We start from the raw sequence: 13,703 nt of genomic DNA on the forward strand, positions 1-13,703 counted from the left end.
ACTGCTTGGCCCATTATATCTAGCCTCTTCTTGGCTAACTCTCGCACCTGGACTAGCCCATTTCTAATAATCTGTGTAGCCCACGAGGTGGCTTACCAGGGAGATTCTAGCCTACGTCCATCCTGGGTCAGAGCTTCATCGCATGTGCCCGGGAGAGGGGAGCATGGCGTCTCTGAGCTCACTTCCTCTTCCTCCCAGCATTCTGTTCTGTTTACTCCTCCCACCTATGTTTTAACCTATCAGAGCCAAGCAGTTTCTTTATTGCTTAACCAATGAAATCAACAGATTGATATATGACACTCCCACATCAGAAATGGGTTAATCGAGGTGTGAGAATTAGCCAATAAGAGGCTACAGATAATGGGCCAGGCAGTGTTTAAAAGAATACAGTTTCTGTGTAATTATTTCAGGTAAAGCTAGCCGGTGGCTGGGAACCGGTGAGGCAGGAACACAGTCCACCGCTCCACTTACAACACTGCAAGATGTAGGACTCTCAGCTATTTCTCCAATAACATGTCTACCTGCCGGCCACCATGTTCCCTAATCGACTGAACCTCTGAAACTCTAAGCTACATCTCAAATAAATGCTTTCCTTATGAGAGTTACTGTTATAGTGTTTCTTCACAGCAAGAAAACTCCTAAGGCATATTGCTAGAGAAGCAGATGAGAGTTCTATACCATGATTCATAGATAGCAGGCAGAGAGAATGAGATGCTGGGCCTGGCTTGAGCATCTGAGACCACAAAGCCCATACCCAACTACCTCCAACAAAGCCACACCTATTCCCACAAGGCCACATCATCTGACAGTGTGACTCCCTATAGGTCTATGTGGGCCATTTTAATTGAAACCACCACTGGGTGATTTGAACTGTGGGGCCTGGATCAAGAGGTTTTGGAGAAGAAAAATATTAGTATGTGGCCTAGAAACTTTTCTTGGAAACTTTTGGTGAAGAATGCGGCTGTTTTCTCCCCTTGTCCAAAATAAATCTGCTTGAAGCTAAATTGGAGAATTTTCAGAGAAGAAAATCTAGTTATTGGATAAATTGCTTGGTTAATAGTGGCCAATATTATATAGAGCTATAATGAAAAGGAGCAGGCTGAGCAAAGAAAATACAAAATGTACAGTTTGGGGAGAAAAAGAACATCAGAGAAAAGTTTTAAGAAAGGCCTGATTCTATGTGGAATAAAGGGAGTGGTGGCTTAAGGGCAAGTGTGGAGGCCCAAAAATGTGAGCCTATTTTCACCTTGTCTGGAGGTCAGAGTGTTTGAAGTTGCTCATAATTGTTGACAATAACTAGGGCTATACACCCTGACCTAAGGTGTGGTTACTTGGTGTTTCTGTCATTAAGATGGCCCAGTCAGGTAGATCCACTCAACCCTGACCAATGGTCAGGAAATTCAAGAATACTTCTGCTTCTTCTTTTGAAATAGGAGGTTTAATCATGGGAGTGGCTGCCTTCAAGATACTTGGCTTAGGGTGGGTTCACTGCCTAAACAGTAGAATGCTAACAACTTGATAACTCAAAGCATTGAAGCAAACAACTGTTCTAGTTGTCCTTTGTATCATGTTAAAGCAGTCTTTTGTCTTCTTCCCTCTTGTATTGGGGTATAAAAGTGTAGGGAAAATTAAATGCAAGGGATTTCAGTATTCACTGGAACTCCTTCCTGATACTATCCTGTGTTTCTGTTTTGTTATTTTCACTAATGTATTTGTCTTCTTTACTATTTTTCTGACCCCCATGCCCCTACCCTGGTAAATGATATTTTTGTCAAAGCTGGTCACCAATAGGCAAGACCCCATCAAAATAAGCTTCCAACTTGTAAAGGCAAATTAAATAAAAATTTAGAGCCTAGTATGGTGGTGCACACCTTCAATCCCAGCACTCAGGAGGCAGAGGATGGAGGGTATCTGAGGTCAAGGCCAGCCTGGTTTACAGAGTGAGTTCTAGGACAGTCAAGCTTTGGCAATATGAAGGAAACCATAGAAAACAGAGAGCTGGTGAAAATAAGAAAAAAGACCTTGTTCTGGGCTTAGCAAGCAGCTTCAGCCATGTGGTTCTGGCTTTACAGTCAATACAAGAAAGGGATATGGAATCTCCTTCCTTGACAAAGGAAAGCTACTGAGGCCAGACATATGCCCAGGGTATTCCTACATGGAACCCTAGGAAGTTCATAGTTTGAAGCTGTGAAGCTTTAAAGACCTCAAGTTATTAGAGATCCCAGAGTCATGGGATACCTGCTGAGGAGAGATGCTAACAGGGTGTGGAGTCAGCCCAAGAGAAAGAACAGTGTTGTCATCAACAAAGCTGAAAGGATATGGAGATCTGAACAGTACTTTGACATCAGACATGGAGATATGAAGTGGGGAGTTTGCCTAGTTAGTTTTTGGTTTGTTTTGGTGCAGTATTTACTCATGATGCTCCCTTTTCTCCCCTTTGAAATGGTAATATATATTATGTGCCATTGCATGTTGGAAGTATGTGATCTACATTTTTTGATTTTATAGGGTGTCATAGTAAGAGATTGCCTGTGTCTCAGAAGAGATTTTGGGCTTTGGACTTTTAAACAATGTTGAGACTGTTACAAACTATGGGAACTTTTGAAGTTGGACTGAATGCATTTTTTTCTTTATTATATGTATTATATTATACAAGCCTATGGGGGATGGGCAAGGAATGGACCGTGGTGGTTTAAATAAAAATTGTCCCATAGGCTCGTAGATTTGAATGCTTAGTTAGCAGTGAGTGGTACTATGAGGAGGTGTCACATTGTTGGAGGAGATGTGGTCTTGTTAGAGGAAGTGTGCCACTGAGGGAAGGCTTTGGGGTTTCAAATGCTCAAGCCCAGCCAGTCTCCCCCTTTCTCTCTCCCTGTGTGTCTGCTGCCTGTAGATTAGGCTGTAGAAAGCTTAGCTACCTCTCCAGCATCATGTCTGCCTACATACCACAATGCTTCCCTCCGTGACGACAATGAACTCAACCTCTGAACTTGTCAGCCAGCCCAGTTATATACCTTCCTTCATAAAAGTTTCCATGGTTATGACATCTCTTATAGCAATAGAAACCCTAGTTAAGACATCAACCTTCCCAAGATCCTTCCTTTTTGCCAGCCCTATTTCTGCTTGCTTCTAGCTGGCTCTTTACTGTACTGTTCTTATTTCTACTTATTCAAATGTTGTCCATTAGTTCTAGTGAGACCCAGGCCTCAAGTCCTGATCATTAAAAACAGCCAATAATTCAGTCACTATGAATTTCCATCTCTTTATTTTTTCTGGGCTAATACTGTTTCCCCTCCTTCCCAGTACTATGGGTTGTTGGAAATTCATTTATTAATGATAAGCAAGTGTGATTATCCTGACTCTGTGAACTTACTTTTGGTTTTAATATCTATTTGCAAAGGAACACTTTTAAACCAAACCAAATCAAACTAATATCTCATGATCATCGCTAAACTTGCCCACTTCCCCATTGTTTCTGGGGATTTAAAAGAGCCATACTCTTGCGCTACTGAACTCTGCTCCAGATTGCACACACTTCTGTGTGCAGTCTCCTGACAGAGTAACAGTGGTAAAACAGAGTGCCTATCAGCCATTCCTCCCCACCGGAAATATTTAACCTTGGTCAAATGGAAACTATTTTTCTATTTAGCTCTACTATCATGAGCTAATGACACTATATTAATTTTTTGTATTTATTTATTTATTTTAAAGATGGTTTTTCTCTGTGTAGGCCTGGCTGTCTGGAACTCACTCTGTAGATCAGGCTGGTCTTGAACTCACAAAGATCTACCTGTGTCTGTGTCCACAGAGCTGGGTTTAAAGGCATGTGGCTCCACCACCACCTAGCTACAGTGAACTATTAACATGGAATAACAGGCAAGCTCTTGGAAAGAAATTGATAATAATATTATTCTTTTCTTATTTAGGTTTTAGGTAAATATTTTAGAGTGAATTAAAACAGTCATTAAAATATATTAGCTCCTTACATTACTTTTCAAGTATATATGACAATCTTAGCTCAAACGTCAAGATAATAATTAATACTAAAAATGTTAGGGAAAAAGAGGGCACCTCTGTAATTCTATGAGTGAGTTCTCCACTCAAGAAATTTTCTTTCCGTTCCTATTTCCCACTTTCCTTAATATCTCTTCTGCCCCTTTTGTGATTCCCTTTCTGATTTCATGTCCTATACACAAACATAAATATACATGGGTGTGTCTGCACACATAATTTTAAATTTAGGTTGCCAATATGAGAGAAAAATGCAATATTTGTTTTTCTGTGTCTGGTGTATTTTTCTATCATTTATCTATCTGTACATCTATCTATTTATTTATATTTTTGTTGCATTTTTTAAGACAAATTGGCCTGGACCTCACAGTTGTCCTGATTCTGCCTGCCAGCTGAGGGAGTTCCAGAGTTGTTCCATCATTTCTGATAGCCCAACTTTCTTTCTTACTTTCTAGGCCCCCCAGAAAAGGAAGGCCTTGAACAGAGAGGAGGGCCAGATCGGGAGCTTTTGGGAAAGATTTCTCTCAGAGAAGCCACAAAGCATCAGGATAAACTAGGAGCTCCAAGCCTCAGCTTCAGGTTGGGGCTGACAGCTGAAGTCAGTGACACAGATTGCACCTGACACTTGGCTTCCCAAAAGAGCAATGCTTCATGAGGTTTCCTGGCACAGAGTTGAACTCATTTTCATTCTCTTTATGTACTTTAGCAATTAGATGTCTGATTTATACCTTAAGGCAGCTGTTTTAAATGATGACCGATCAAAGGAAGATAAATCACGACTTACAGAATCTTCAGTGGGAAGAGGGATTTCATTATTCTTTGGCTGAGCACTTTTAGGCAATTCTTTTCTTTAATCGTAAATGAGATTTATTATAGGGGCTTACAGGCTGTAATTTGAGTAGCCCAATAATGGATGTTTCCTGATGGAAAGGCCAAGGATTCCATTGTCGTTTGGTCCACAAACACTGGATGCCATAGCAGTCCCAATCTGGTGCTGGAGTCACAGAAGATTTCTAAAGAGCTGCTGGTCTTCCATCTGTTTTGCAATCTGTTTGTCTAGACCTTCTACCTATCAATACATTCGGCAGTAAACAATGGAAGGACTTTCTTTGAGTTGGGATGTGGGGGCTTTCTGCAAACATTCTTAGGACAATGGTCCCTGCTATCAAGATAGTTGGGATGTGAGGCAGGTTCCATTAGCAAACAGCTCTCAAGGTAGTGGGTCTTTCTGCAAACATCCTTGGGACAATGGTCCCTGACACAAATAAATGTAAATTATGAGAACAATCATCCATAAACCAAAATAGTGCCATGCAGGTGTTTAGTTACCCTCTCTGCTGGAGTCTCGATGAATTTTGTTTTATTTTATTTACATTTTAAAATTTATTTTACATATGGACCATAGTTTCTCCTCCTTCCTCTCCTCCTGTCCACCCCCCTGACTCTCATCTTTCTTCTCCCCATCCACTTTTCCAGCTCCATTCAGAAAGTGTCAGGCCTCCCATGGGTTTGAACAAAGCTGCCATATCAAGACCTTTAGGCAATTCCTAAACTCTTTGAGTATCATGCTATTACTTCAAATATGGATCTGTGTTAAAAGAAGGCAGATTTGCTGGTAATAATGGGTGAGATTGGCGTGTTAAAGGTCAGAATGTAGTCAGTTTATTTGCAATATTTTACATAATGCTTATATTAACTTTATTGGTGATTATTTTCTTATGTATTATGTATTACATATTAATGAGTACAACTTTTCAAAGTGAGGTTTAATGTTGTAAGTTATCCTATGATAGCCAGGATAAGGCTTATCTGCTCATTCTAGGTTGAGTGAGAATACTTCCCTCTTAATAACACTTTTGTCCCTTTCTACAAGGGTTAGGACATATGCCATGCTTCTTACGTTTGCCATTGTGGTTGTTTAAAGTTGAGACTTCTTTGTTTGTTTGAAAGTAGCTATTTAGAACAAAAGATTCAGGAAATTTCCAATGAATGGAGAAGTGGATTGGTTTTATTCCACCTATCAATATTGGGCCCTCATTGGAACTCCTCTCAGGTATCCTGTTGTTGCCCCATGTTATGGAGATCCTGTAACTTTGGATCTGTAGGACCAGCTCCTTCATGAGATCTAGCAGTTCACAGATGGGGTGGATGTTGGGATGGGCCAACTGTTTCTGGATTTAGGTGGTACTTTGGTTGGTCAGCCTGCCAGTTCTTCATCCTTACCACCAGGGCTAGTGCTCTATCTAGCACTGCCCTGGCTAACATAGCTTACCTAGCTTTAGGCAGCAAAAAGCAGGGTCAGTTCTCCTGCTCTCACACCTTCAAGACTGGCTCACCCCTACCCACACCACGGGGTCAACTTTACTATGCTGCCCTGGTGAGATACATGGCTATGTTTCCTGGCTTTTATGACATCAGATCCTGCTCTCCCACCTGCCACAGGCAGTGAGAGACTAAGGTGGGACATCTCTCCCTCACCCATGCCACCACATGGTAGGTGAGGGACAGAGCAAGCTTACACTCTCAAGGACCAAGTTTCTGCCAATAGGGTCAGATGTACTGTGTTGCCCAGGTGAGGTGCAGGGCCTGCTCTCCCAAGTTCTGCCACCCATAAGGGGCAGGACAAGCTCTTCTAGTCTCAAGTCCCTGGTACCAGCTTTCCCACCTGCTGCAGATGGCAAGGGGAGATGGGTGAGGGAGGGCATCTCTCCCTTAGTCTCATCACCACATGGCAGATGAGGGGGTAGGGACAAATCTCATCTTAAATAGGAGCAGGGCATCTGGACTTTGTTTGGCAAGAGATCTTTTGTTTTTTAAATGCAGCTTATTTTTTTAAAATTAAGAAATATGTTTCGGGGACATAGAGAAAAGCCAGAAGTGTGTATTGAATTCCCAGATACTTTGGCAACTGAAGCAGGAAGCTAACTCTATCTAGGGGTCTCAAGCAACTCTGGGTAGAAAAGGGAGATCAGTGGTGGATTTGGGGGAAGGCATGAGTGGTGCCTGCCTGTAATTATTCTTTTTTCTGACTCGTGCACCTAGAAGCTATTTTGTATTAGTGTGTTACCTGATAATTTAAAGCAGAAAGTTTCAAGTTGTATGGTTTCTCATGTCATTGTCTCATGCCCATTGTCTTTTGAGTTGACAGCCTGGGGGAAGCAGCATGAGCGTTACTCACTTAGCTTTTTATTCTTTCTTTATGACACTAGGATTTTCAGAGATGCAGTTCTCAATTAATAGCTCAGGAAAATAAAAAATTCTGTGTGATATAACAAAAAGAAAATAACATAATAATTATTTTTTTCCTCCTTCCTTTGTGTGTGTGTGTTTGTGTGTCATTTGTTGCTGTTAGATTTTGGAATAGGGTCTACACAGCCTGAGTGGAGTGGCATTAAACTCAGGATCTTTCTGTTCAGCTTCCCTAGGACTAGATGGTAGGCATCTACCTCTATGCCTGGCTCTTCCTTTTAGTTTGTATAAAATTATTTCTTAGGTCTTGATTAAGTAGTAGAAAATGGCCAGACAGTGGTGGTGTACACCACTAATCCCAGCACTCAGGAAACAGAGACAAGTGGGCTCTGAGTTTGAGGCTAATCTGGTCTACAGTGTGAACTCCAGGTCTACACTGGGAAACACTGTCTCCAAAAACCAAAAACAACCAATAAAACAACCAACCAAACAAAAAACTATATAGTAGGAAATGAGACTGCAGGCAGCAACAATGTATGAATTATATCTTGTGAGGTTTTAATCAGGAACTCCTTCACTTTCTACTCTGTATTGAGTTCTATAGTCATTTAAAAAATTCCAGCTTGGGTCTTCCTGCAGGGGCTCTACTCCCCGGATACTACCTCTCTCTTACTATCACACCCAGCTTGCATCCAGACCCTCCCTTCTGCCTCCCTCCCCTTTTCGGGCACATAACATCACCCAGCTCAGCCTGTTTGGGCGCTGGGACTGAATCGTGAGGGCAACCGGGCATGCGGTAGTTCCTTTGTCTCAATAGCCTGCCTGCAGCAAGCAAGGTAGACCCTTTGTTTACCAGCTACTCAAGCAGCACAGAGATCTTATCTCAGAACCAGGAGAGCCATCACTGGGGTGAGTGAGTTTCTGACCTGTGGCAGCAGCCCGGGACACAGAACTCAGACATTCCTCATCCCCCCCTCATACTTCCTGGTCTTCCTGCAGGGGCTATACTCCCCGGATACTGCCTCTCTCTTCCTATCCCACCCAGCTTGCATCCAGAACCCCCCTTCTGCCTCCCTCCCCTCTTTGGGCACATAACATCACCCAGCTCAGCCTGTTTGGGTGCTGAGACTGAATCGTGAGGGCAACCGGGCAGGCGGTAGTTCCTTTGTCTCAATAGCCTGCCTGCAGCAAGCAAGGTAGGCCCTTTGTTTATGAGCTACCCAAGCAGCACAGAGATCTGATCTAGGCACCAGGAGAGCCATCACTGGGGAGTGCCATCACTGGGAAGGTACATCAATGGGCAAGGAGACCTGATCCAGTAAAAGAAAATCCATAGGGGAGCACTCAGAGGAAGAGATGGGCAGGCGCCAATGCAAGAATTCACGCAACATTCTGAAAAACAACATGAAACCACCAGAACCCAGCGGACCTCACAACAGGAAAACATGAACACCTTAATCAAGAAGAAGTAGAAAAAAATTGACTTTATGAAAGTGATAGAGGCCCTTAAATAGCATGTAAAAAATGCCCTTATAGAAATCGATGAGAAGTATAACAAAAAGTTTGAAGAATTGAGTAAATCAGTGAATGATACCCTAGGAAACCAAGGAAAAACAATCAAACAGATAATGGAATCAGTTTAAGACTTGAAAACTGAAATGGAGGCAAGGAAGAAAACACAGAGGGCCAGCTTGACATGGAAAATCTAGGTAAACAAATAGAGACTACAGAAACAAGTATAACCAACCGAATACAAGAGATAGAAGAAAGAGTCTCAGATTCTGAAGATACCAGAGAGAAAATAAATGCACTGATCAAAGAAAACAGCAAATCCAACAAATGCTCATCACAAAACATTCAGGAAATCAGGGACACAATAAAAAGACCAAACCTAAGAATAATAGGAGTAGAAGAAGAAGAAGTGCAGCTCAATGGTCCAGAAAATATATTTAATAAAATTATAGAAGAAAACTTTCCCAACCTAAAGAAAGATATACCAATGAAGGTTCAAGAAGTATACAGAACACCGAATAGACTGGATCAAAAAAAAAAAATCCCCTCGCCATATAGTAATCAAAACACAAGCATACAGAATAAAGAAAGAATATTAAGAGCAGCAAAGGAAAAAGGTCAAGTAACTTATAAAGGTAAACTTATCAGACTTACACCTGACTTCTCTATGGAAACCATGAAAGCCAGAAGGTCCTGGGTAGATGTAATGTAGAAATTAAGAGACCATGGAAGCAAGCCCAGACTACTATACCCAGCCATGCTTTCATTCACTATAAATGGAGAAAATAAAACTTTCCAGAAAAAAAAATTTTAAACAATACGTAGCCACAAATCCAGCCCTACAGAAAGTAATAGAAGGAAAATCACAACCCAAGGAGTCAAACAATGCCCACAATAACTCAAACATCTAGAGAAACCGGACCGTGAAGCTTTGCGCTTCCTCTTTCCTGCCAGCTCCGAGCGATGGGCATCTCTCGGGACAACTGGCACAAGCGCCGCAAGACCAGGGGCAAGAGAAAGCCCTACCACAAGAAGCAGAAGTATGAGCTGGGACGGCCTGCGGCTAACACTAAGATTGGCCCTCGTCGCATCCACACGGTCCGTGTGCGAGGAGGCAATAACAAGTACCGTGCCCTAAGATTGGATGTGGGGAACTTTTCCTGGGGTTCTGAGTGCTGTACTCGCAAGACAAGGATCACTGACGTCGTCTACAATGCTTCCAATAACGAGCTGGTCCGCACCAAGACTCTGGTCAAGAACTGCATCGTGCTCATTGACAGCACCCTGTACCGACAGTGGTACGAGTCCCACTATGCACTGCCCCTGGGCCGCAAGAAGGGGGCCAAGCTGACTCCTGAGGAGGAAGAAATATTAAACAAAAAATGATCAAAGAAAATTCAGAAGAAATACGATGAAAGGAAAAAGAACGCCAAGATTAGCAGTCTTCTGGAGGAGCAGTTCCAGCAGGGCAAGCTTCTGGCCTGTATCGCCTCAAGACCAGGCCAGTGTGGCAGAGCAGATGGCTATGTGCTAGAAGGCAGGGAGCTGGAGTTCTATCTGAGGAAGATCAAAGCCTGGAAAGGCAAATAAACCATCCATCATAGCTCACGTAATAAAGGTGTTTATTATTCTGTAAAAAAAAAAAATAAAATAACTCAAACATCTAGAGACCCTTCACCAGCACAACTCTACTACCAAAAATGTAACTGGAGTTAACAACCACTGGTCATTAATATCAGTTAATGTCAATGGACTCAACTCACCTATAAAAAGGCACAGACTAAGAGATTGGATACAAAAACAGGATCCAACATTCTGCTGTCTAAAAGAAACACACATCAACCACAAAGACATGCACCTACTCAGAGTAAAGGGCTGGGAAAAGGCTTATCAAGCAAATGAAACAAGCAGGTGTGGCCTTACTAATTTCTAACAAAGTTGACTTCAAAAGTTAAATCAATCAGAAGAGATGGAGATGGACATTTTATACTCATAACAGGAACAATTCATCAGGATGAAGTCTCAATCCTGAATATCTATGCCCCTAATATAAAAGCACCCACTTACGTAAAAGAAACATTGCTAAAACTCAAGGCAGTCATCAAACCGCACACACTAATAGTAGGAGACTTCAACATACCTCTCTCACCAATGGACAGGTCAATCAGACAGAAACCGAACAGAGAAATAAGAGAATTAATGGAGGCAATGAATCAAATGGACTTAACATTTATAGAACATTCCACCCAATTAGGAAAGAATATACCTTCTTCTCTGCAGCTCATGGAACCTTCTCAAAAATTGACCACATACTCGGTAACAAAGCAAACTTCCACAGTACAAAAAAATTAGTAACCACCTGTGTCTTATCAGATCACCATGGATTAAAGTTAGAATTCAACAACAATGCTACCCCCAGAAAGCCTACAAACTCATGGAAACTGAACAGTCAACTACTGAACCACACCTGGATCATGGAAGAAATAAAGAAAGAAATTAAAGTCTTCCTTGAATTCAATGAAAATAAAGAAACAACATACTCAAATTAATGGGACACTATGAAAGCAGTCCTAAGAGGAAAGTTCATAGCACTAAGTGCCCACTTAAAGAAAACAGAGAAAGCACACATTGGAGACTTAACAGCCCACCTGAAAGCTCTAGAAAAAAAAGAAGCAGACTCACCTAGGAGGAGTAGAAGACTGTAAATAATCAAACTGAGGGCTGAAATAAACAAAATAGAAACACAGAAAACAATACAAAGAATCAATGAATCAAAAAGCTGGTTCCTGGAGAAAATCAACAAGATTAACAAACCCCTATCCAAACTAATCAAACGGCAGAGAGAGAATATGCAAATTAATAAGATCAGAAATGAAGAGGGACATAATCACAGACACAGAGGAAATTCAGAGAATCATTAGATCTTTCTACAAAAGACTGTATGCCACAAAACTGGAAAATGTAAAAGAAATGGACACTTTTTTAGATAAATACCATATACCAAAGTTAAACCAGGACAAGGTGAACAATCTAAATAGACCTGTTAGTTGCGAAGAATTAGAAGCTGTTATCAAAAACCACCCTACCAAAGAAAGCCCAGGACCACATGGTTTCAATGCAGAATTCTACCAGAACTTCCAAGAAGACCTAATACCTATACTCCTTAATGTATTTCACATTATAGAAACAGAAGAGTCATTGCCAAATTCCTTTTATGAAGCTACAGTTACCCTGATACCAAAACTACACAAAGACTCAACCAAGAAAGAGAATTAGAGGCCATTCTCACTCATGAACATTGACGCAAAAATCCTCAATAAAATACTGGCAAACCAAATCAAAGAACACACTAGAAAAATTATCCATTATGATCAAGTAGGCTTCATCCCAGAGATGCAGGGCTGCTTCAACATATGAAAATCTATCAATGTAATCCATCATATAAATAAACTGAAAGAAAAAATCATTTCATTAGATGCTGAAAAAACATTTGACAAAAATTCAACATCCCTTTATAATAAAAGTCTTGGAGAGATTAGGGATACAAGGGTCATACCTAAATATAATAAAAGCTATTTACAACAAGCCGACAGGTAACATCAAATTAAACGGAGAGAAACTCAAAGCCATCCCACTAAAATCAGGAACACAACAAGGCTGTCCACTCTCTTCATACCTCTTCAATATAGTGCTTGAAGTTCTAGCAATAGCAATAAGACAACATAAGGGGATCAAGGGGATTCGAATTGGAAAGGAAGAAGTTAAACTTTCGTTATTTGCAGATGATATGATAGTGTACATAAGCGACCCCAAAAACTCTACCAAGGAACTCCTACAGCTAATAAACACTTTTAGTAATGTGGCAGGATATAAGATCAACTCCAAAAAATCAGTTGCCCCCTTATACACAAAGGATATGGAAGCAGACAGGGAAATCAGAGAAGCATCTCCTTTCACGATAGCCACAAACAGCATAAAATTTTTTGAAGTAACTCTAACCAAGGAAGTGAAAGATCTATTTGACAAGAACTTTAAGGCATTGAAGAAAGAAGTTGAAGAGGATACCAGAAAATGGAAGGATCTCTCTTGCTCTTGGATTGGGAGGATCAACATAGTAAAAATGGCAATTCTACCAAAGGCAATTTATAGATTCAATGCAATCCTCATCAAGGTCCCATCAAAATTCTTCACAGATCTTGAGAGGACAATAATCAACTTTATATGAAAAACAAAAAACCCAGTTTAGCCAAAACAATCTTATACAATAAAGGAACTTCTGGAGACATTGCCATCCCTGACTTCAAACTCTATTACAGAGCTACAGTAATGAAAACAGTGTGGTACTGGCATAAAAACAGAGAAGTTGACCAACGGAATCTAATAGAAGACCTGGATTTTAACCCACAAACCTATTAACACCTCATTTTCAATAAAAGAGCTAAAAGTATACAATGGAAGAAAGAAAGCATCTTCAACAAATGGTGCTGGCAGAACTGGATGTCAACCAGTAGAAGAATGAAAATAGACCCATATCTATCGCCATGCACAAAACTCACATCCAAGTGGATCAAAGCCCTCAATATCAATCTGAACAAACTGAATCTGACAGAAGAGAAAGTGGGAAGTACCCTACAACATATGGGCACAGGAGATTGCTTCCTATGTATAACCCCAGCAGCACAGACATTAAGGGCAACATTGAATAGATGAGACCTACTGAAACTGAGAAGCTTCTGTAAAGCACAAGACACTGTCACTAAGAGAAAAAGGCAACCTACTGACTGGGAGAAGATCTTCACCAACCCCGCAACAGACAAATGGCTAATCTCCAAAATATATAAAGAACTCAAGAAACTAGACTTTAAAATGCTAAGTAACCCAATTAAAAAATGGGGCACTGAACTGAACAGAGAATTCTCAACAGAAGAAGTTCAAATGGCCAAAAAAACTTAAGGTCATGCTCAACCTTCTTAGCGATCAGGGAAATGCAA

At 41.0% G+C, this 13,703-nt stretch overlaps 1 pseudogene; it reads left to right on the forward strand.

Moving 5' to 3' along the window:
• Positions 1-9,675: 9,675 nt before the first annotated feature.
• LOC121434786 lies at positions 9,676-10,302 on the forward strand (annotated as a pseudogene).
• The last annotated feature ends 3,401 nt before the right edge of the window (positions 10,303-13,703 follow it).

Source organism: Microtus oregoni, unplaced genomic scaffold (assembly GCF_018167655.1).
Source record: "Microtus oregoni isolate MIOR12 unplaced genomic scaffold, Mior012 000044F_ref0000062, whole genome shotgun sequence".
NCBI lineage: Eukaryota > Metazoa > Chordata > Mammalia > Rodentia > Cricetidae > Microtus > Microtus oregoni.